Genomic DNA, 22,689 nt, shown 5'->3' on the forward strand with positions numbered 1-22,689 from the left:
TAAATTAATTACTATTACCGGAGTCTGTATTTCACATATTAAGGAAAAGAAGATCCAGAGAGATGCATGTGTCCTTGATCGTTGGCTAGGAGACAGGGTGGTCGGGTCAACACAGATCATAGCACGTGAGCTGGAAAGGGTCTCACAGAACATCTGGTCTGACCCCTCAGGATGGAGGAGTGCAGCAACTTGCCCTGGATTGTACAGCTGCTCAGTAGAAAATGTGGGACTATAAAGCAGGTGTTCTACCTTTTAGTCCTGTGTTCTTTGTCCCCATTATATCATCCGATCATTTTCATCCACAAAGCACACACTCCACTGGCTTTGGACTTCAGAGTCATTCATTGTAATTAAAGGGATGGTCACTTAGGAATTGTTTCAATTCGATGCAAAGTTACTAAAGCCGTTCCCTGTGTTCTGGTGGAGCGGGGGTTGAAGAGCAAGGAGGTCTGGTTATTGTTCTTAAACAACAGCATCTGGCTGGGGATAGAAAAACACACAGACCTGAAACAACCTTAGAATAACTCTAAGACAACAAATAAGTAGGAGAGTAGGGGATGCTAAGCGGGCACACTGTGCATCGGGGACTTAACAGTAAAGGAAGGTAGCCTCCGCCAGAGGAGGTTGTGTGGGGCAGGTGCGGGTGGTGAGGCGCTTGGCCCCGGAGAGTTGGAATTAGAGAAAATGGGGAGGGGGCCTGTCTGGTGGCAGAAACTGCCGAAGTAAAGGCCTGTGGCTGGAGAGAACACAGCAGACCTGCAGGGAAGGAGGATTCACGCAGCTGAAGCAGGGAGATGTGTTTGGGGTGGCAGGGGACTTGGACTCCGTGCGGAAGGCAATGAGGAGCCAATGCAGATGGTTAAGCAAGGTAATGCAAGATGACAGCGATGAGCTTAGGAAGGTGGAACTGACGCTGGCCACCCTAGAAGGTCCGAAGGCTGGAGGACTGAATTCTAGGTAGGAGGGTGATGAAGGGAGCCTTCCAGGCAAGAAGCAGTGGTGGTAGTGGAGAAGGGTAAGAGGCCAGAAAGCAATCGAGGGGTGAAGCCCAGAGAGGCTGCAGCGAGGGGTCACGGGGGCTGGGGGCATGGGTTGAAGGAGAGAGGGTATCAAGGGGAATCTATGTGTTACAGACCCAAGAACCGGAGAGGAGGGTGACTAATGGGGTGGTTTGGGAGTTGAGTTCGGGGGTGTGGGGTGCAGGTGGGGAGGGAATTATTTGGGAGGAAGGATATCAGGCCACATACAGGAAGACCCAGGGAAGGGAAACAATTGGAAAAAGTAGCTTTCTTCTTTTGAGGGCCATTTTCTTTTGAACTTCTAATGGGAAAAGAAGTTTCCATTGTGGTTTTTATCCCTCCGAATGTTTCCTCCCCTTAAGCTCCCTTCAATGGGCTTGTGCTGTGAGCCAACGGAGTGGGGTTAGGGGCAGGGGCTCGGGGGCCCGCTCAGCCTTACCCACCTGGGGCCCAGGCAGTAAAGGGAATGCTCACAGCGTGGTCAGCCCCCTGGATGAGAGGCATGCAAAGTGCTTACCCAGATGCCTTGCACACATGTGCTCCATATGCGTTAGCTACCGCACGGTTATAAAACCAAGTTTCATATATGACTATGAACATGTGAACTGGTTCGAGCTCCCAGACCACCGAAATGGGTCGAGACTTCCATGGAATGTGGAAAGGAGGTGGAGTTGGAGGAAACGCTGTCAGCCTGGGTTAGCAGGAAAGTTTGAGGTAGCAACTTGCCCAAGCTCACCCAAGTGTCTCCTGCCCTGGTCTCCCAAGGGGATTGTGGAAACTGCAATTCCTGGGGCCTCTGTAGACTCAGAAAGTGGAAGCTTGGGGACAGGGCTTGGAACTGTGCTTTCAATAAACTCCACAGGTGATCCTAGAGCAAACAGAAGTCTGAGAACCTCATTTTATCTGCTAACGTGAATCTCCTTGGCAAGATCTCCAGACTATGTGATCACTACCAAAGTGACGGGGAGCTCACTCCTCCGCTGACCAGCTCATGGACCTCTTTGGAGTGAGTTCCTGGTTAATAAAGTGTCTCCCAGTCTCCTGACTCCCTAGGACAAATGAGAGGCAGAGGAGGGAAGAAAAGGGAAGTAGGATCTGGAAGCAGGGAAGAGAGGGAGACTGAGGACGCAGGAGACGACTGAGCCGGGGGCAGAGGATCGGCCGTCACTGGGGTGAGGAGAAGGGAGCGGTCAGAGCTGGCTCCCTCCCGGTGCAGTCACGCCAGTTATTAAAGGAAAGAAGAATGAGTCTCTGTATCTCGGTGGAGCAGGGCAAGAGTCATCAGCAGCTGTTATTAAAATCCTTTCCTCACCAGTGAAAGACACTTATCGCTCTTCATCAGCAAAGCTCTCTCTTTTTGAAAAGGAAAATCAACTTAACAGGTGGGGACTGTCCTTTCACTCCTCCTGTGAAAGCGTCCAAGGCGGCCTGCCTCCCGACAGCCCCCCAAACTGGTGTGGGGCTCACAGAGCACCCCCAGGTTAGCAGGAGAGAGATTCTGGGCCCGCAGTGCCTTGGCACTGTATTCACCAGTGGGACTCTTGCCCACTGCAGGGAATGTGTGGGTGGCAGCTGTACCTGATGCAGGGGTGCGGTACAGGGCGGACGGGATCCCTAAACAAGAAGTCCTCTGGGGGAGTGCTGCGGCGGCATAGCTGCAGGGGGCAGGGTCAGAGTTGAGCCCTGGGCTCCTGCTGGTGCCCCTGCACCTGCTCTCGACTTCTTCTGTCCCCCATCCCGCCAGAGGCATCTATCCTGAGCACCTCGCCACCTTGCTGACAAAAACTCAGAAATCACCCACTGCAGCAGAAAACCCACCACCAACTACACACTTTAGCTCAAGCCCTTAGCTCAAGGCTCTTCCAGTCGTGGCCCGTGGCCCGGGGAACCCTCCAGGTCTGCACTCGCCTTGCCCGGCCAGGCTGCAGGCTAGCAGCGCTAGTCACGATTCCCCAAACCCATGCTGCCCTTGCCTGCCTCCTTGCTTTTGCTCGAGGCGGAGGCGGTTGCTCTGCCTGTGATGCCTCTCTCTCTCTTCTCTGCCAGGTGATCCTCTTCGTGGCCCAGCTCAATGTCTCCTCCTCTGGGAAGCCTTCCCTGACCTCTCCAGGCAGAACTAATTATTTCTTCCTCCAGGCTCCCATAGCAGGCATGCTACTGTTTTAACAATTAGCGCACTATATTCTAGTTGCTTGTAATCCCTTGTTTATATCTGTCTCTCCTCATTATAGGAAGTTCTAGCAGGAAGGGGAGGGGGGCTGTATCTTGCTCCTCTTTGTATCCCTCACATAGTTCTTAATAAAAATACTAGCTAGCCTGTATTGATGGCCTATTCGGCACCCTGAAGGGCCTTCATATACATTATTTTGTGTAATCCTCCAGAGTGTTAAACCCATTTCACAGAAGAAGAAATTGAGGCTTGGGGAAGTGAAATGACCCGTCCAAGGACGCATGGTTAGTCGACAGCAGAATAAGTATTAGAAACCAGGACTGTGTGAGCTTAGTAAATGTTTGACTGACTAAATGACTCCCCTGTACCCCACCTCTGGTGCCAGCGGCTTCTTAGGCAGACTGGCAGAGGTACCGTGCTGATGTCTAGCTCCTGAGCCAGATCCATTAATCCAGCCCTCCCTGTGTCTGTGTGCTCAGGCTTTCTCTGCCTCCAGGGCATCATACTACTTGCCTTGAAGGCTTTGTCCGCTCTTCCCCAGACAAGGCAAGGCCCTAGAGAAGAATCTTTGTCACCTTCCTGGAACCAGCCCTCATCACTCACCCACCCTCCCTCTCCCCCGTCCCGCAGTCCCTCCCCAGGCCTGCTCTGCAGTCAGCACTGCAGCTTCTGCAGCCTCCCTCCCTTGTCCTCGTCTAGCCCTGGCCTGAGTCCTGGAAACCCTGCACAGGATGGTGTTCTCACTTCCGGCCCCAGGCTTCATGGAACTTGGGAGAGGGACAGAGCTCCGGGCAGTTGTCACTACTTCTTCCTACACTGGGGGATGCAGGAGTAGATCGTCTCTTTTTAAGCCCCAGTTTGTAAGGCCAACTCCGATTTCATAGCTTTGTAAGAAGAGTACTGAGTGTTGTCATCTCTACAGGCCCCACAATTCCTGGCCCAGACCTGTGTGGGTAGGTAGATGCCCAGGAAATAGTAAAATGAATTCATGGAAAACACTGAGAACTTGCATGAATGATTTCCAGACACACCACTCTCCATCTCAATACATCTTAACATATCCTGCGTCAATCTTCATGTTGCTCCCTCTGGCTCTAGAAAGGATGGTGTCTCCTCACCCCTCCTCTCTCAACCTGACCCCTCCATCTCTGCTGTGCCCACCTCCTTGGAGGGCAACTCTCCCAACTGCCCTGGGACAGATCAGTGGGCCATGATGCTCTCCCCTCCACTATTTCCAGCGCTCTAGCAAACTGGATGGACCCCACTTTAAAGGACCAGCAGAATTTATCCTATTTCTGTATCTTCTTAACCCAAAGTAACGAAGTACCAATCATAGAGCAGAACCTGCCGTAGAAAAGAAATGTGGTTCAGTACCACCCCGAGGGGCACAGTCGAGGCAAATCACACCCGTGGTTCCCCAGTGCCTGTGACAGTGCCTGGCACATGGTTAAAGCTCAAGAAGTATTTGTCGGGTGAATAAATGAATGGATGGATAGCCATCGTGTTTGTGATACTTTTCTGTTCATTCCAGGTCTGTCTATCTCACTAACACTGCTGTCCTTCTAGCTCTGTTACTCCAGGGACCTCTCTCCACCCTCCCCTCACCCATACCTCCATCAGTTCTTACCTTTTTATCACCCCATGGCTCCCCCACCCCATTCTATAAAGCACCCAAAGGACTGCACAGCTCCCACCTACTCACTTCCATGAGAACAACCCTTCTCTTCCTGGGGTTTCAGCCTCTCCCCTCCTCTCAATTGCCCGAGTGCCCTTATCTCTTCTGTCTTGGCTCATTTCCCTACAAATCCGCACCGTGATGGGCTATTTCAGCAAAGAACTTGCCTCAGTCACCTGACCCCTAACTTCCTGACCTCCCATCCTACCCGTCTTTGGCTCTGAATGGCTCCCACTCTTTCTTTCTCTGCCAAGGGAGATTGCCTGAGAGCCCTGCAGATCAGCATCACTACAAATGCACGCTGCCTGCCTTGACAGCTTTTAAAAAATGTGTATTTAAACAATTTTATAAAGGGAAAAAAATCTCTTCGCCTCCTCGCACCAACTGTTTACATAATTCAGTGACCTTTTATGAACCATAGCATTGTATTAGCATCATTTTCCAGGGTAGAAATCAACTTATCCATCCTATTTCATCCTCTACCTTGTTCGCCTAACATTTTTCTGTACACTCTTTCTCACGTATTGACAGAGAACTCCTATTTATCATTTGAAATGGTTATATAATATTCCATCATATTAATGTTCCATCGTTTACTTAACCATTCCCCGATTGTGGAGCATTTGGGTGGTTTCCAGGATTCTCCTGTTATGAACAGGCAGCAATAAACATCTTTTTGCAAATAGTTTGTATTTCCTTTTCAGTTATTTCCATGGTGTATATTCCCAGAAGAGACATTATTGGGTCAAAGGCTACGAACACTTTTATGGCTTTTGTTGCAAGTTGCCAGACTGGCATCCAGAAAGACTATACTAATTTGCAATTCTCTGGTCCTTTTATTCATATTTTGTAGCTTCCTAATGAATTCCTACAAGGTTGTTCCAAATCTCCTGGGTTTGCCAGGGGCCTCCAGCCACCCTCACCCTCCAGACCAGAGGTAATTTTACTGAGAAAGTCACAGGCATGTGTCCCCGGCTTTCCTCAGCTCCCTTCCCCATCAAGATTTCTATTTTCACTCCAACTGATTTCTGAGGAAGAGGTGCCCAATTTCCTCCCAACAAACCTCCCTGCCTGCAGAGTGACCTCATTCCCTTCTGTCTCTTCAAAACCGTGCTGCATTCACTTTTCCACCCTTCACATCATCCATCTCTTCTGCTCTTTCTCCAGCCTACAGACATCTCGTCTCCCTTTCCCTAAAAGCCATAAGCAATTTCCATTCTCTCCCAAACTATTCTCTTCTTCTGTCACCGTCCATCTCTCAGAAAGGATGAGCTTCACATCACCTTCTCACCTGCCACATTCTTCTCTGCTTTTTGCCCTTTCATTAATGACCAACGCTCAACCGAAGCGGCCATCTTAAGGCCACCAATGATTTTCTCAAACAAGTGATTGTTGACTATTGTGCCCTTGGGAAATTCGCTCCTGTCTGGGGTGCCATGGCAGTGCAATTTCCTTAGAGCCCCTTCTTTCCTATTAATGTTGTACCTCTAGAAGTATCCGTTCTTGGACTTTTTAGTGAACTTCAAATTACTTCTGCCTCTTACTCTACAGCAGCCAGAAGAATTGGGTGGGAATGTGGGAATGATCCCATTCCCACCTCTAGTGGTAAGCAATGACTGATCTAAGGCCATGAGTAAAAACCCCTTCCTCCTACCACACTGATGGTTCAGGGGAAAGCAGACCAGAGCAATCAACATGTGGCACTTACGTGTGACCTATGGTGACTTGGTGAGAACAAAGCTCAAGACTTTTGTTTCATAGCTCAGAGAAGCCAGTTGTTTCTCTCCTCTTGGGTGTAAATGATAAAGCATATCAATCTAGTTGCTGATTGCTGTTGGCTACCATCTTACAACCTTGAAGCGATCTGGTATGAAGACGAAGTCAAAACACAGAATAGAGCAGAGTTTAGAGAACTGAAGTATAATGGATCCAGATCCCTGATGGTCAGCAGCTGGGATTTTTTAGCCACACAAGTCAATAAATTCCTTGTATTATTTAAATCATAATGCTTAAGGCTTTCTGTTACTTGCAATTGAAACTTATAACCATTAGAGCCCTCTTTACTAGTCTCCTTTTATGCTTTTTATCTCATTGCTCTCACCCATTCTAGCAGCTTCCACAATCACATCTATGTGGATGATTCCTCTACACCCCTAGCTAACCCCTGTCTCCTCATCTCCAACTCCAGCATTGCCAGCGTTTTGCTGAGTAGCTGTATGCAATCTATGAAGCTTTCATTTTAGCACCATCATTTAACACCACCATTTTCACCACCACCCAAGCCAGATCAGCTTCCTTTCTTCCCCATGTCTGATTGTTTAGTTGTGCTAGTTTGAAACTTTAGAGTTATCCACATACTCCTCTCCTTCACACCCCACAATCAACGATTACAGTCTTACACTTTCACCTCTGGCTGCATCCTCACCTTCGTTACCTCTCTTCCAAGTTGACTCTCTTCCCAGTTGGTCTTCTTGCCTCCTGGCTGCCCCAGCTGCTGACCACCCTACACAACACCTTTATCAGAAACGTCTTCCTGAAACCCCAAAGCAAGCAAATATTTTCAACGATTTTCCAATGTTTCAGATTTATACCAAATTTTGCATCCTAAATCTTTAAGTCTTCCCCTGCAGGGTCTCTCCTGATCTTTCTGATCTTATAATCCCATTACCTTCTCATTGGTGCCCAGGCACCTGCCAAAGTAGGCTGTTTACTATTTCTTTCACATCTTACTGCCAATGAGATGGATCCCACCTGGACCACCTTCCCTTCATATTTCACCCATTGAAATACTGCTTATCCTTTAAGACTCATCTCAAAAGACATTGCAATAAGGTATACTGTGATTTCTCCAAATAGATACATATTTCTTTTTTGAACCCCGACAATGCGTTACTCTTGTGGCACTCATCAAAATAGAAAAGTAGATTTTTAAAAATCTCTTAAGCACAGAGCGCAGGGTCTTGAAAATAGTAGGCACTTAAATAAATATGACATTAGCCCAAATCAAGGGGAACCTTATGGATAGGAGATGCTATAAGAAGGTGCCTGACAAGGAGACTCTTATTCTTTTATCCCCACCTCTTTTTTTTTCTTTTTCTTTCTCGTATTCCAGCTAGGGATCTATCAAGTCAATAAGCATTTATTTGGTACTAACTATGTGCAAGTTAACCTTTGAATCTGGGAGTTGCTAGCTTTGAGCTCTTGCATCCTGGGATGATTCGGAGCCATGGTTCTCTAAGCATGGTCCATATGGATGTTCCTGGAAGGTGAGGGCTGATGGCTGTATGGCTATTAAGGCTAGTGGGGAAAAAACCCAATGGACTGGATCCTGGCCTGGATCTTTCACTAACTAGCTGTGTGACTTTAAACAAGTCTTTTCACCTCTCTGGGACTCTCTTGCTCCTTTACCTATGACACAATACAGTTAGGCTGCAGTGTTTCCCAAAGCGTGGACCTCAGAACACTTGCATCAGATTTACCCAAGTGACTTTTAAAACTCAAAATTAAAAAAAAAAAAAAAAACCCTCAAAATTCCCTGGACTCAAGTCAGTCCTTTCACTGCTGAAAATGAATCTTTGGAGGGAGGGTCTAGGGGTCTTCAGTTGAGCAAGCCCTCCAAGTGATTCTTATTCCCACTCAAGTTAAACAGCTCTAGAATTTTTAAAATTACAAAGTTCCTTCTATTCTAAGATATGGGGATTACTGGATTAAGTAATGATTTCAATGATTTTGCAGTGAAGAGTAGAATGGATGAGTGAGTAATCCAGAGGGCTGCTTGCCCTAACAAAGTGTTGTGGAGCAAAAGGTTAGAGCATCCCTACTCTATGGTCTGCTACCAGGGTCACAGCCCTAGGGCCACACAGTCACTGCCTGCTGCCTGCGTGTCTGCTCATTTGCCTCCTTTCTTATCTATCTTATCTCCCTTTCCTTTCTTCTCTTCCTCTTTTCCCTTCCCCCATTTTCCCATCTTCCCTCCCTTCTTTCCTCTTCACTCCCTCCCTCCTTCCTCCTTTTCTTTTTCATTTTTATTTCCCATTCTTTCCAAAATCCCATCGGCACCCGGGTAAACACATCATTAGCCATACATTCATTTGCAGTTACCTAATATACTTTTTTTTTTTTTATGAAGTCTTTCCAGCTCTTTCAATCAGATGTGAACATTTCCTGCTCAGAACTCTCAAAGCACTTTGAACCTCTCTTATGCCATTAATCATACTTTGCTGTGTAATATTTCTAGGTCTGCTCTATTGTAGGCCCCTGAGGAAAAGGCTGCTTTGTTCATTTTTATTTCCCCCTTCTACAGTGCCTAATGTGGAGCCTTGCACATGTTGATCATATTTTTGCATGTATGTAGTATATCTTGTTTAATAAGTATTTTCACAGACATTAGTGAATAGCAGATACTGAGTAGGAATTTGCTGAATGGATCAATGAACGAATTCTTCTATTTTCCTTATCCTGGCTTTGAACTTGTCTTATCTCCTGTCTTAGAGGCAGACTTGTACTGTGGCAAGACCACTGAGCTTGGAATCAGAGGCTTGAGTTTGAAAGCTCTTTCTACCTTTTAATAGCTGTGTAGTTTGGGCAAGTTGTTTGACTTCTCTGAACTATGATTTTTTTTTTGAACTATGATTTTTATCAATAAAGTACACATATAGAATGCCTTATTTTTAGGGTTGGAGATGATGAACTACAATTACTTGTGAAAACATCTGGCACATAGCAGATAATTTTAAAATACTCGTTAAATGAAATCTTCCCTTCCCCCAATGCTTCACTTCTATTAGACTGCCCCTTAGGGCAAACACTGGCTTTTCTAAATCTTTCCCTCCAGATTTGTATGCTGTATCTTGGTGCACTGCATATAAAGATGCACAGAGTATATTTTGTGGACTCTTAGAAATAGTGTGATAAGGTGAAATACATATGGGAAACACACAAGCTGAAATGAACAGACTGTATTTGTCAGGATTCTTTGCTGCAAGGTCTATAAGCCCAAGTCAAACAAGCCGAAAGAAAGAAAAAAAAAAGAATTTATCGACTTCCATAAATGAAATGTTGTAGAATGGGTATGGCTTTAAACACTGCTGCATCCAGAGGTTACAAGACTAAAGTTAGAGTCCTTCTAATTTCCCATTTCTGTGGCTTCATTCTGAGGCAGGATTTCTCTAGTTGGTGGGAAGGGTGGCTATCTTTGTGTCTGCATGCAGATCTCATGGAAGGATTCTCATTGACCCTGCTTGGGTCCTATGTCCACATATAGACCAGTCAGCAGGTCCAAAGGATGCAGTACTATGGCTGGCTCAGGCTGGGTCAGATGCCCACTTCTGTGGCCCATGGGGAAGGATGCAGTGGTTGACTGATCATAGGAATGAGGGGGAGGTAGTTCCTCTAAAAAAGAAGGGATGTCGACAGACAAAACTGGTTTAGTGACAAAGAGAAAATACATCCTTTTCCATAAGATGTTCAAAACTTCCTGCTTTGTGCTTTTTAAGGGGCCCAGCTTAATTCACTGTTATTAGGGAAAATGAAACCATTTTGAGTGTCTCTAAGCCTTAGGCTCAGGACTAAGGTCTAGGGTAAAGCAGAGTTAAAAAAACAAAACAAAACAAAACAAAAATGGAGCACCTGGGTGGCTCCGTGGTTGAGTGTCTGCTTTTGGCTCCGGTCATGATTCTAGGGTTCTGGGATCTAGTTCCACATCCAGCTCACCACAGGGAGCCTGCTTCTCCCTCTATGTCTCTGTCTCTCTCATGAATAAATAAATAAAATCTTTAAAAAACAAACAAGTGGGGGCAACTCAGTGGCTCAATTGGTTAAGTGTCTGACTCTTGGTTTCCACTTGGGTCAGGTTGTGATCACAAGGTCATTGGGATGGAGCCCTGGCTCCAGCTCTGCAGTGGAGGTGGAGTCTGTCCTCTCCCTCTGCTCCCCCACCCCCACACTCTCTCTTTCTCTCTCTCTCTCAAATAAAGAAAATCTTAAAAACATAAAAATAAAAAAAAAAGGGAGACTAGGTTTGAAAATTCCCTGAGCGGACAAAACCAGTTGAGTCATACAAACAAAGCTCAATTTAGCTTATTTTGTAAGACTAACTTGACCTGGGTCATTTCTTTCTTATGTCTCTGAAAATGATAAGCATAACTGAAGCTGTTTCTCAAGGTTGATGGGAGGTAACCACTGACCACTTCCCTATCATGTAAGGAAATTCTATTTTAACCAATGCCTTTGAAGAATAAACAGTCACTGCTGTCTCACTACACATGCTGCTTTGTAACCATAAACTCCTGAGCCCTATTCCATGTTTTGGTTTGAGTGCTCCCAGTTTGCAAATTGCCTTTTTGGTGTGGGCATGATTAACTTCTACCAACGACTACTTTGGTTATTCATTGGTATTGCTTCTGGTATTTCTGAACTTTTGACATTCTATGGTGTGAGAAGTGGAATTTGAAAAAGACTCCCAATGATTTTGAGGCCCATGAGTGAACAGGTGCTGGTACCCACAGAGCCCATTGCACTCCCTGCTATCTTGCTGCCCCTGGGATTCAAGGGTAAGTCTCTCTTGGATCCAAGCTCCACTCTCTGACTATATCGTGAATTTTGTTTGTCAAAACCTTCTTGGCAAGTCATCCTATTTTGTTTAAAAGGCTTTGTTTAAAGGTTTCTGTGTTTTGGAATTGCTGTTGAAAAACAGCCGTTCATGGCCCTTCATAGTTAAGACATCTTAGGAAAATCTTAGGAAATCTAAAGCAGAGATGGGTTCCACCTGTTCTGTGGACCAAATTCTTGTGTCTTTTTGGAAAAATGGGTGAACTTTTGGAATTGTAGTGGCCACTTTGGGGAAACTTTCACTTAGATAAGTTTACCTTAAGGAGCATCCTTTAAAGAGAAATTCTAAACCTCTCAGAGACAACAAAATGCATTCTCTGATTGGTTTGCAGAAGCTTCTAAAAGACAAAATGACTCATAAGCAGCCCTAGAAGGATCTTGATGGCATGCAAATAAAAATTTTTTAGTGAAAACTCTTTGGCCATCGGAATACGTACTCTTAACTTAATCTATCTGCCCGAAACACAATTTGGATACGATTATTCTTTTAAGTTTTTTGTCTGAGACATGGTTAAAAATTTTAAAACAATAGCAATAAGGTCTGATATATCCTAGTATAATGTTTTCAATCATAATTCCAGCTATTATCTTAAAATATTATACATCACAAAAACATCCTAATTTAGTTGGTGATTGCGTCATTTGTGTGTATGTGTGTCTATATCTGTGTGTATGTGCACTCTCATCAGATCTTTAACCATGGCCATTTTTAAGTCTTTTTTTGTTGTTGTTGTTATTTATAGACAGCTTTGCTCTGATGCTTTTGCAGAAGTGTTCCTGCAAAAATGCCTCATGTTCAAAAAGATACATGGAAAAGACCCTGACAAGTCTTCTAAAAAGTAGGTTTCTGATTAACTTTAAGATCGTTCACTAAACTGGGTAAGAATTTCTAAAACTTTTATGGAAAACAGATTGATTCACAAAGCTATTAATCCAAGATGAAGCAAAAACAAGAATTAATTGCATAACATTGAATGAACTGATGAACATGATTATAATTTTTATGACTTCATTCAAAACATTATTAGTTCTTTAATGTACTGTTTTCTAGATTTAAGGACCTTTTTTCCTCCCCTCTTTAAACTGTGTATACCTTACAGCAATTTGGTAAAGTGTATCTTTGCAACAAAGGTTGAAACACTTATGTTTTTCTCTCTATCTGATCCATCCAGAATTCTGAAACTCTTATTAAATATTCTTCTTTTTTCATGATGGTATATGTATTTGTATAAGTTCAGTAAGAATCTATTATCCTTGTTACGAGACACAATTGAATAAGTCCTAAGTTTGGCTTCCAAGCTTTGAGAAGCTTTTGAAAGTCCAATCTGAGATTCCTTATGAAAAGTTTGAGCAAAGCAGTTTTAAAAGAGCCTATATTTACAATCAGTATTCTTGCTGTGCTTATGTAAATAATCAGGCCAAATTTATTGAAACTAGACTTAATTTGCAAACAAAGTAGCCTTACTTTGGTTATCTTTGATAGAAATGGGGATGATTATGGAGAGAAAAATTATGTTTCAGTAACGTGCCTTTGTGGATATCAGATTCGATTACTGCTAATTGTCTTTGAGGTTTTGTTTTCTAGCTGTAAACTGGACTGGATCCTAAATTCTTCAGTTTCTTCTAACATTTGGCTAGAACTCTCCAAATTAACGTTTCCAATTTTCTCCCACTCTTTGAACTTGCAATCACTATGAAACTAAAACTTTCCCTTTCGTGAAGCCATGCAACCTAAAGCTGGACAATCTGATGTAAACTTCAAGGAAATCACTGCAACAGCTCATGTGTGGACAATTTTCATGCCTGTGGCTATGTGGCTGCTCAGAAAGATCACCAGAGACATTGACGCTGTAAACCAGGAAAATTTGTCAGATTGCCACTGCCTGCCCTCGCTCCATCTGAAGATGCTTAGAACCTGACATCTAGAAATCTCCATTGGCTACTGTCCAAATTTGGAAACTGAATTTATAATTTTCTCAAACTATTAACCTTTGTTTTTCTTATGTTTCCATAGGATTGCCTCTTGTTAAATCACCTGATTGCTCACATCATGTAGAGGCCTACCTAAAGTGGAAGCTTACCTGACAGCACCCCCAAAAGAAAATGTCCTCATGTTCATTCTGTCCTGAGTAGTCACCAGGATATAAGTTTGCTAATGTAGCATGTTATGCCTGTGTAAATAATTTTAAAAAAATCACAATATGCTTGAGTTATTTAATTGGTTAAATCTTGGCTCCTGGGGAATCTCTGCTCTGGGGAATTTCTCAATCCTTGGCTCTTGTTCTCCTCATAGTCATCATATTAACCTCTCTGGTGTGTTACAGACTCTTGAGGGTTTTAAATGCCAGGCGGCAGCCACTTAAAGGCCAAATGGTATCCATCAGGCTCGGAGAATTGGATGAAATCAAAAATAACCACAAGTGATATAGACAGTGGCTGCATGGCCTTCTAACCTGACAACTCAACTCGTGGAAACACTGAATGTGTGACTCTTGGATCTGATTACATCAGGGGTGTTACCTGAGAATAGTGCTCTATTGGTTGGTCATGCTCTCTGAGAGGGGAGAATTGTTAAAATAAAAATTAGATGGAGACCACCTTTGAAAATTCCCTGAGCAGACAAAACCATATGAGTCATATAAACATAGTTCAATTTAGCTTATTTTGCAAGACTAACTTTTTTTTTTTAAAGATTCTATTTATTTATTTATGAGAGACACACAGTCTGGCAGAGACACAGGCAGAGGAAGAAGCAGGCTCCCTGTGGGGAGCCTGATGTGGGACCGATCCCAGGACCCTGGCATCATGACCTGAGCCAAAGGCAGATGCTCAACCACTGAGCCACCCAGGTGCCCCTTGCAAGACTAACTTAACCTGGGTTATTACTTGCCTACTACTTGTCTAATTACTTGCCTATTACTTGCCTACTATGCCTCTGAAAATTATAAGCAAAACTTAAGCTGTTTCCCAAGGTTGATGGGAGGTAATCACTGACCACTTCTCTATCATTTAAGAAAAATCTAATGTTATAACCAATCCCCGTGAAGAATAAATAGTCACTGCTTTCTCACTACACACGCTGCTTTATAATGATATTCCCCGGGCCCCATTCCATGTTTTGGTTTGAGTACTACAGTTTGCAAACTGCCTTTTTGGTGTAGGCACAATCAACTTTTACTAATGACTACTTTGGTGATTCGTTGGGTTTAATTCTGTTTTTTTCTGAATTTTGACAGCAGTGGTAAAAAACAAAAACAAACCACTGGCTTTCTCTCACAGAGCTTCCAGTCCAGTGAGTCCCCAGAAACCTCTCTCTGCATGGACCATCGCCATTTCTAAATGCTCTTCCCTACCTATGATCCTTGGTTTCCAGGAACGATTTCCAGGAGATGCTAGTTACGGTACACAAACTAGGAGAAGTATCACTTTGTGCCGTTATCATCCATTTAGAACCATCACTTAGGTGGCTGAGCCAGCATCTCCTGGCAGAGGTTACAGAATCAGAGACAGTGAGATGAAAACACGAGTAAGGTCAGCTCCCTTCAGAAGCTTATGCCCAGTTGTGGAGGATCCCACAAGGAGAAGATTGTGGGGATTACATGGGTGTTTTTTTTTTTTTTTTCATTTCGTTTTGTATTTGTAAATTTAAAAGTGTTGAGGGATGCCTGGGTGGCTCAGTTGGTTGGGTATCTGACTCTTTTTTTTTTTTTTTAAGATTTTATTTATTTATTCATGAGAGACACTCAGAGAGGCAGATACATAGGCAGAGGGAGAAACAAGCTCCCTATGGGGAGCCCAAGTGGGACTTGATTCTAGGACCTTGAGATCACGACCCGAGCCAAAGGTAGATGCTCAACCACTGAGCCACCCAGATGCCCTGGCATCCGACTCTTGATCTCAGCTTAGGTCTTGATCTCAGGATCATGAGTTTGAGCCTCATGTTGGACTCCAGGCTGGGTGTAGAGTCTACTCAAGGAAAAAATATGTCGAATTGTGGTAAAATACACAAAGCATAAAGTTTATCTTGTTTGCCATTTTAAGTGTACAGTTCATTATTATTAAGTACATTCATGTTGTTGAGTAACCAGTCTCCAGAACTATTTTGTCTTGTAAAACTGAACCTCTGTACCCATTAAACAACAACTTCCCATTCTCCCCTCCCCCAACCCTGGTAACCACCATTCTACTTTCCGTTTCTGTGAATTTGACTAGATACATAAGGGAAATCCTATAGTATTTGTCCTTTAGGGACTGGCTTATTTCACTTAGCATATATCTTCAAGATTCACTTATGTTTTATTTATTTATTTATTTTTCACTTATGTTTTAGCCTGTGACAGATTTCTTTCCTTTTCAAGGCTTATAATATTCCATTGTATGTCTATACCACATTCCAGGTACACTTGGGTTGCTTCCACTTTTGGGCTATTGTAAATAATGTTGCTATGAACATGGTGGCCAAGATCAGTTCCGATGGCCAGAGCCTGAGTGTTCTGAAGCTTGGCAACATTGGCATGAGAAAGGGCCCAAGTAGAGCCCTCAATGGATAAGCCCTGTGTTTGAAGGGGAAGCGTGAGGGCTCAGGGCGCCCTCTTCTGGTATAGGCCAAGGTAGAGGAAGAGATGGTTTCCTGGACCTGAGGAAGCGTGTCCAGGTTTGAGGGAGAGGATCCAGAAAGAAAGGAAATGCCAAACTTTATCTTCCTCACAATTTGTCCAGCCCTGGCCCTGATTTCACACTTTGTTGACTAATCTTTGGAACTCTTGTCAGGCCATTCGAGATGACTTCCAAGCTGTAACATTGCGCTAATTACTTTAGGAGAAATCTTGACTCATTCTCCCAGATTCACTGCCCTCCTCTTCTGAGCCTCCATCAAGGCAGCAGCCGGCAACCCCAGCCACCCACCAGCAGAGCTTGGCTTCCCTCCTCTGCCATCCTGCAGCGCCAATTTTACTTTTGTTTGCCAGAGTCGCTTACATCAGACTTGGTGATTTATCTGTTTCCCTGTCGTCTGCATGAGACTGAAGTCTGGAGCCAGCCGTATGCCATGTGCCCGTGCTGTTCCTGGCACCGAAGGGGCAGGTGTTCAACGTGGATTTTTTGGAACGTGGAAAAACAGTAGTTCTAAACCCTGATTAAATGGGGGGCTGTGTGGTGGTGCCCAGCATGAGTAGAGTGTTAGCTGGAGGCCGAGCCAAATAGAAGGAGAGTGTCCAGGGGACTTTGAAATGGCTGCCAAAGACAAGGGAATTGCTTGTTGGAACCAGGCGACCCAGGAGCAGGTTTCACGGTGCGGTAGATCAATACAATTCTTTCTAAGGAAACAAACAGAATCAATGCCAGCTTGCCCCAGGTCTCCGAGCAGATCTGAAAGCCACGGCACCCATGGATGGCTTCATGCTGACTTTGTGGAATACAACAACGTTTCCCCATTTGGGAGACTGGAAGACACTTTATTGAATTTCATACCTGCAATTGCCCCTGGGCCACTGAAGACCCAATACACAAGCATATAGCAACAGACAAACATACGATTGATGGGTCAAACGAGTCCTTTGATATTAGGGCTGGCATCCTTGCTGCCATTCCATGTGCCTCCACCCGCAGCAGACATTGCCCACTGACATCCACACACTCGCTTGCTGAGCAGGGACGTAGCCTCAAAATGTTCTCACCAGTGTTTGAGGCAACCACTGCCAAACGTTCATGGCTGGGACTTAATGTGAAAGCTTTTTACCTTTCCTGATTTAATTCAACCTAACATCATTCCAGTAGGTCTCCTTTCTACAGGTTTCTGGAGGGCTGCTCTAGAGGCTTTGTGAGCGAGCCTATTTGGTTGTTGAATAGCTTAAATTGTTAAACCTCCAATTCAATTAAAACACAGTGTTCTTACTGCAGGAAAGGCCTTGGTTAGGTGTTGAGAAGGAGCTTCTTAAAACATTTCCAAAATCTACCTCCTTGTAATTCTTCCCAATGGCCCCATACCTGCTTTATGGACAGCACACAGTATGCTTCTCCCTTGTGACATGACAGCCCTTTCACTACCTGAGGATGGTTGTGCCGTCTGTAACTCCTCCCTCCCTCCTTAGTCTTCTTTTAGTTATTATGTTTTTCTAGAGGAACTCTTCTAAGTGCTTCTAGCTGTTTCTTACAGAATTTGGTTTTCAAACCCCTCATTCTCTGGTTCGCCTCCTGTGGTCATGCTCCAGTTTGGCTACCTTCCTCTCAAACTTTGGTGTCCAGAATACACACAGTGCACAAACCAACACAGAAGGACATTTAGGTAAAAGTCTTGATAGATGAAAAGGAGTTCACTAAATTAACAAGGTGTATCAAGGTGTCTCCAGGCACAACTTGTTTGAGGTGAATCATGCAGACTCTTGTACAAACCACCTCCTGTTAATTTTTATGATTTAACAATTATTCTTGGGATTATAAAAGTTCAGAGTTCTGAAGATGCTTAAAAGGCACAATCACCCCCATCTGATGATTGAAATTGCCAGACTACATCATGCCCTGCAAATAATGGAGGTCTTGAGTATCTTCCCTAGAGAAATCTTCATGATTTTTGAAAGCAGTCCATTCCATTTTTTGACTCCTCTGTTCAAGAGTTCCTCCCTTTCAGTTGAAACCTGCCTCCTTGTACTGTTAGTCATTTTTCAGAGTTATCAAGAGTTTCATTTGCTCAGCAATATTCTAGGCATTGTGTGCGCATGGGCGTATGCATGCCAGTGGACATGAGTGCTCCAGAGGGGGGATCAAGGTGGAGGAACAAGGACAAGTAAACTCAGATTTTTGTCTCCAAGGAAATGACACTTTTGTGGGGGCAGGGGAATCACACACACACACACACACACACACACACTCACACATACACACAAACCAAGGTTATTATCAAGCATAGGCTAGCTAATGTGGAAGCACAGAGGAAAAGGTAGTTACTTCCAGTGAAAAGAGCAGAGATGACCTGTTCTTGTGTCTACACAGCAGCCAGAATCATCTCTTTAAAAACCAAATTGGATCACATTACTCTCCTGCTCAAAACCCTCCATGGCTTTCTACCACACTCCAAAGTGAAGCCAAGGTCCTCATGGTGATCTATAGGACCCTGCCTGGCCTGGCCGCTCACCACGTCTCACGACTCATTTTTCCACTGGTCACTGTGACTCCTTGCTGTCCCTTGAAGCCACCAGACTCCTGTCTTAGGGTTCTCACCTGTTTGCACTCCCCCAGACCTCCAAATGGCTTGCTTCCTCACTTCATCTAGTTTCTGTTCCATTGTCAGCTGTGCTGAGAAACTTCAAACCCACCGCCCACCATGACTTGTCATTTGCTATCCTTCCACACTGCCTTATTTACTAACTAAAATTTATTACTACCTGATTATCTTTATGTTTATTCATTAACTGGCAGTCTCCTAGTGGAATGTAAGCTTTAGGAAGACATGAATTGTATCTGTTCTGTTCCTGCTGTATCCCTAGTGTGGCAAATAGGACCTGACATATAATAGGTACCAAATAAATATTTGTGGAGTGAGTGAATGAGTCAATCTTCTGGATAACTTATTCTAAAAAACTAGCAGCAGTTGATATTAACAGCTAGTGTACTTGATTATAGTTTCTAGAAATAAGTTCAATCTCTTTGAAAACGAGCCCTAATAGTTTCTCACTTGAAATAGTGTGGTGTGTCCCACTTTTCATGATTTCTCAAAGATTTTGACTGTGGCTCTGAGATCTGCAAATTCTTTCAGCTGTTTGGAAGATTTTCTACCTAGGCCTAGGGACCTAGACAAATCGCATGCACAGAGAATTCACATCTAGCATGAGGATTACAGTCTCAAGTCAGCATAGAAAGCTCATATCATGAGCATCCAGTGACATATCATGGATGTTTCCTTGAATATCCTCGGTATTGCAACAAATCACTGATTCTTTAATTGTGCACCCAAGGAATTGATTTGTCTGCATTAGGAGCCCTGCAGTATGAAGAATATGGATCTTTGAACACCCAACTCACTCTTACTTGGTTAGATACTTTTCTTATAGGAGGTGTTTGGGAGCTAAGTGCTGGAGTCAGAACCTGGCTCCATCACTTACTTACTTGCTATATGGCTATAAGCAAGTTATTCAAGCTATGTATGCATTAGTTTCTTCATCTGTGAAATGGGATAATAATAGCACCTGCCTCATAGGGTTATACAGAGGACAAAGTTTATTAATGTATATCAGGTCCTTAGACCAGCACCTGGAACATAGTAAGCATTTCAGTTAATATCAGCAATTATCTTATTATCTCCCACCTCGTGTTTCAACTAGGGCATGGGCTCAGTGAGTGGAAAGGTAGGCAGAATGTGCTAGACTATTTGAATTGTAATTGCTTGCTCATTTTCTCTCAATTTCTTTGTTTTTCTCTTTCCCCAAATGCCAATAGTTGAATTTGTAGGATATGATCTTGCTGTAAACTGCTTAGGGGCTTTCCTACTGTTGGGATTCTATACATTCTTATATTGATTATCATATGATTTCTAGTTTGAACTTCATAAAGACTGGAGAAGGTAGGGAAAAAATTAACGTGGAATAGCTTGACCTCCTCGTCTCTGCTACGTATACATTCTGAATTTTCCACCACCAGTAGGTTTAGCCTTTTCTTTTTTTTTTTTTTTAAAGATTTATTTATTCATGATAGACATAGAGAGAGAGAAAGAGGCAGAGACACAGGAGGAGGGAGAAGCAGGCTCCATGCACCGGGAGCCTGACCTGGGTTCGATCCTGGGTCTCCAGGATCGCGCCCTGGGCCAAAGGCAGGCGCCAAACCGCTGCGCCACCCAGGGATCCCCGGTTTAGCCTTTTCTTACTGTTCTCCTCCAAAAGGGCTATTGTGTTTGGCTCCTTTTAGCTTTTCCTGGAGAACTGGCTCTTTCTCTAGCTTCAGTTTTTTTGGACACTATTCTTACAGATTCATGTTCTTTTCTTTCTCTTAGCACTGAGAAAGTAAAAAAATCAGGGAGAAAGGCAACACTGCAGAAAATTCATGAAAAATAGTCAGCCAGTTTTTTTTTTTAATATGAAGAACAGAAAAGAGAGAGGAGGCCTGAGGAGTTGGCATGAGAAAGAAACATTTGAAGCTGTTATATACAGCAGAAGCTACTGTCCTACCCAATGTGATGAATTCCCAGAGGCCAGAGCTATGGGAGACATGTAGGGCTCTTGAGGGCAGCCCTCCTGGGATGGAAGCTAACTGTGAGGGTAGATGAGCAAGATTTGGCCACACCTGGTCAGTTCAGTTATTAGAAGTATTTGTTTTCTTTGTAAGGCCTGGGACCGAATTCCTTGTTTCTGGCCTGATATTGAGACTACTGAGGGAAGAGCTTAGTAAGTGCTGGATATTATTATTAATATCATCCTTTGGCCCAATACTTGACTAATTCATTCACTCAACAAATATTTACTGAACACTTCTGTTCCAGGCACTGTATAAAACATTGAGGTTAAAAAGATGAAGCAGAACAGTCTTTTAGGTCACTTACGTCTAATGAAGAAGAGAGGCACGGACAGGTAACGCTCACATAGCAGCGTGAGGGCAGCATACCCGGTTCGGTGCCCCTGAAGCAGTCCTCCAGGGCAGTGATTTCTGAAAGTACCAGGAGTGGAGTGAGCAGCTGAGACAGAGGAGGAAAGGGAGCCAGGGCAAGGTGTGTCGATAAGCAGGTTATTGCTGTGGACAATTGGGGCTCAGTCCCTTTGGGATTTCTCAGAGCTAGTATAGAGGCTCAGTGTCATGCCATCTGGGGGGAAGAATCTGGGGTATTTGTCCATTAACTTCCCCCTCTGGCTTGCCTTTCTACTGCCTATGGCCATGCACGTACCTTTTACTATAGGTACGTGCATGGCCATAGGCAGTAGAAAGCCATGGGTGTGTAGGAAATGATGGTGCCAAGAGGATGTAGGTGGGCATTGACAGTGTCTGTTAGCTGCCCTTATAGCAACAAGCACAGGCCACTACCAATGCCACAAAGAGGAGCTCCCAGATCAACTTGGTTGGGTCCAAGAAGCCTTCCTGAAAGAGGAGATAGTTGAGCAGTGTCCTAAGGGATGCTTTACTTAGAAGCTATGTGGCAACGGCACAGGCAGAAAGTCCTTGATGTATGATGACACTAAAGATTTTGGATTGAGAGTTCTGGCTAGGGTAAAAAAAATTCCTACTTGTCACTCTTTCCATGGGGTTTGGGAGGTTGAGAGTAGGATAAGAACTCAGATGGCTGACATCCTCTCCAGAACTGGGGAAGGAGAGAGAGAACAGCAAGCGGAGAGCATGTGTTTGCTTTTTGTAAAGAAGGCCTGAGAACTTTTCTGGGTTTGCTCCAAACCTACCCCAGGTTTCTGTGTTTTTGTAATTAGGTGTTTCCTCAGAACATCCTTCCTTCCAGAACTGCCATCCCACAGCCCTGCCCAGCCCCCAGATGCACTCCCTTCTTCTTCAGCACCACCTCCCAATTAGACCAAGGATGTGGATCGGCTGCCCAGAATTGCTCTCCCCACCTTCAGCTTGCCCTGAGCAGAGTTCAGATTGCAAATTTCCCGACATTCAGAGAGACCCATTAATATTTAGCATGTTACATTTCCAAAGCACTTTGCTAACACGAATTGATCTTTTCAGCACCCCCTTGTGAGACAGCTCAGTACTGCTAGCCCTACTGGGGACATGAGGCTTTGGGAAGATCAGCTACTCAGGTTAGGGCCACGACTGGTGAGTGATGGATCCAGATTAGAACCAAGGGTCGATGACACCAGTTGTCTCAGCCTCCAGACAAATCTCCAGAGTGGCCCCAACACCCCCACCCTGCCCAGAATGTCTTGGAGCAAATCCAGCCTTCTGAAGGTTTAAATAGAATGGATTTGTCATCTTTAAGAGTGGATTGCTTATAAATCAGCTACTGTTTATGGAGCCCTTATTAAGTGCCAAAAGCTGGGTACATATCATTTAGTACCCACAATCCCCACCCACCTTCTGTGATATCACTACTATTATTATCATTGTATGCATCAAAAAGCTGAGGCAAAGAAGGATTAAGTAACTTGCTTAAAGTTGCACAGCTAGTAATTGCTAGAGCTAGGATTTAAAACCAGGCTATTCTGCTTCAGAGTCCTGATGAACCAGCCCGAGGGTGGGTGAGAGGGACCTGGTTAAGCAGAATTACGCTTTGAAAAGTTCTGCTT

This window comes from Canis lupus, chromosome 28 (assembly GCF_003254725.2).
Source record: "Canis lupus dingo isolate Sandy chromosome 28, ASM325472v2, whole genome shotgun sequence".
In the NCBI taxonomy this organism is placed as follows: Eukaryota; Metazoa; Chordata; class Mammalia; order Carnivora; family Canidae; genus Canis; species Canis lupus.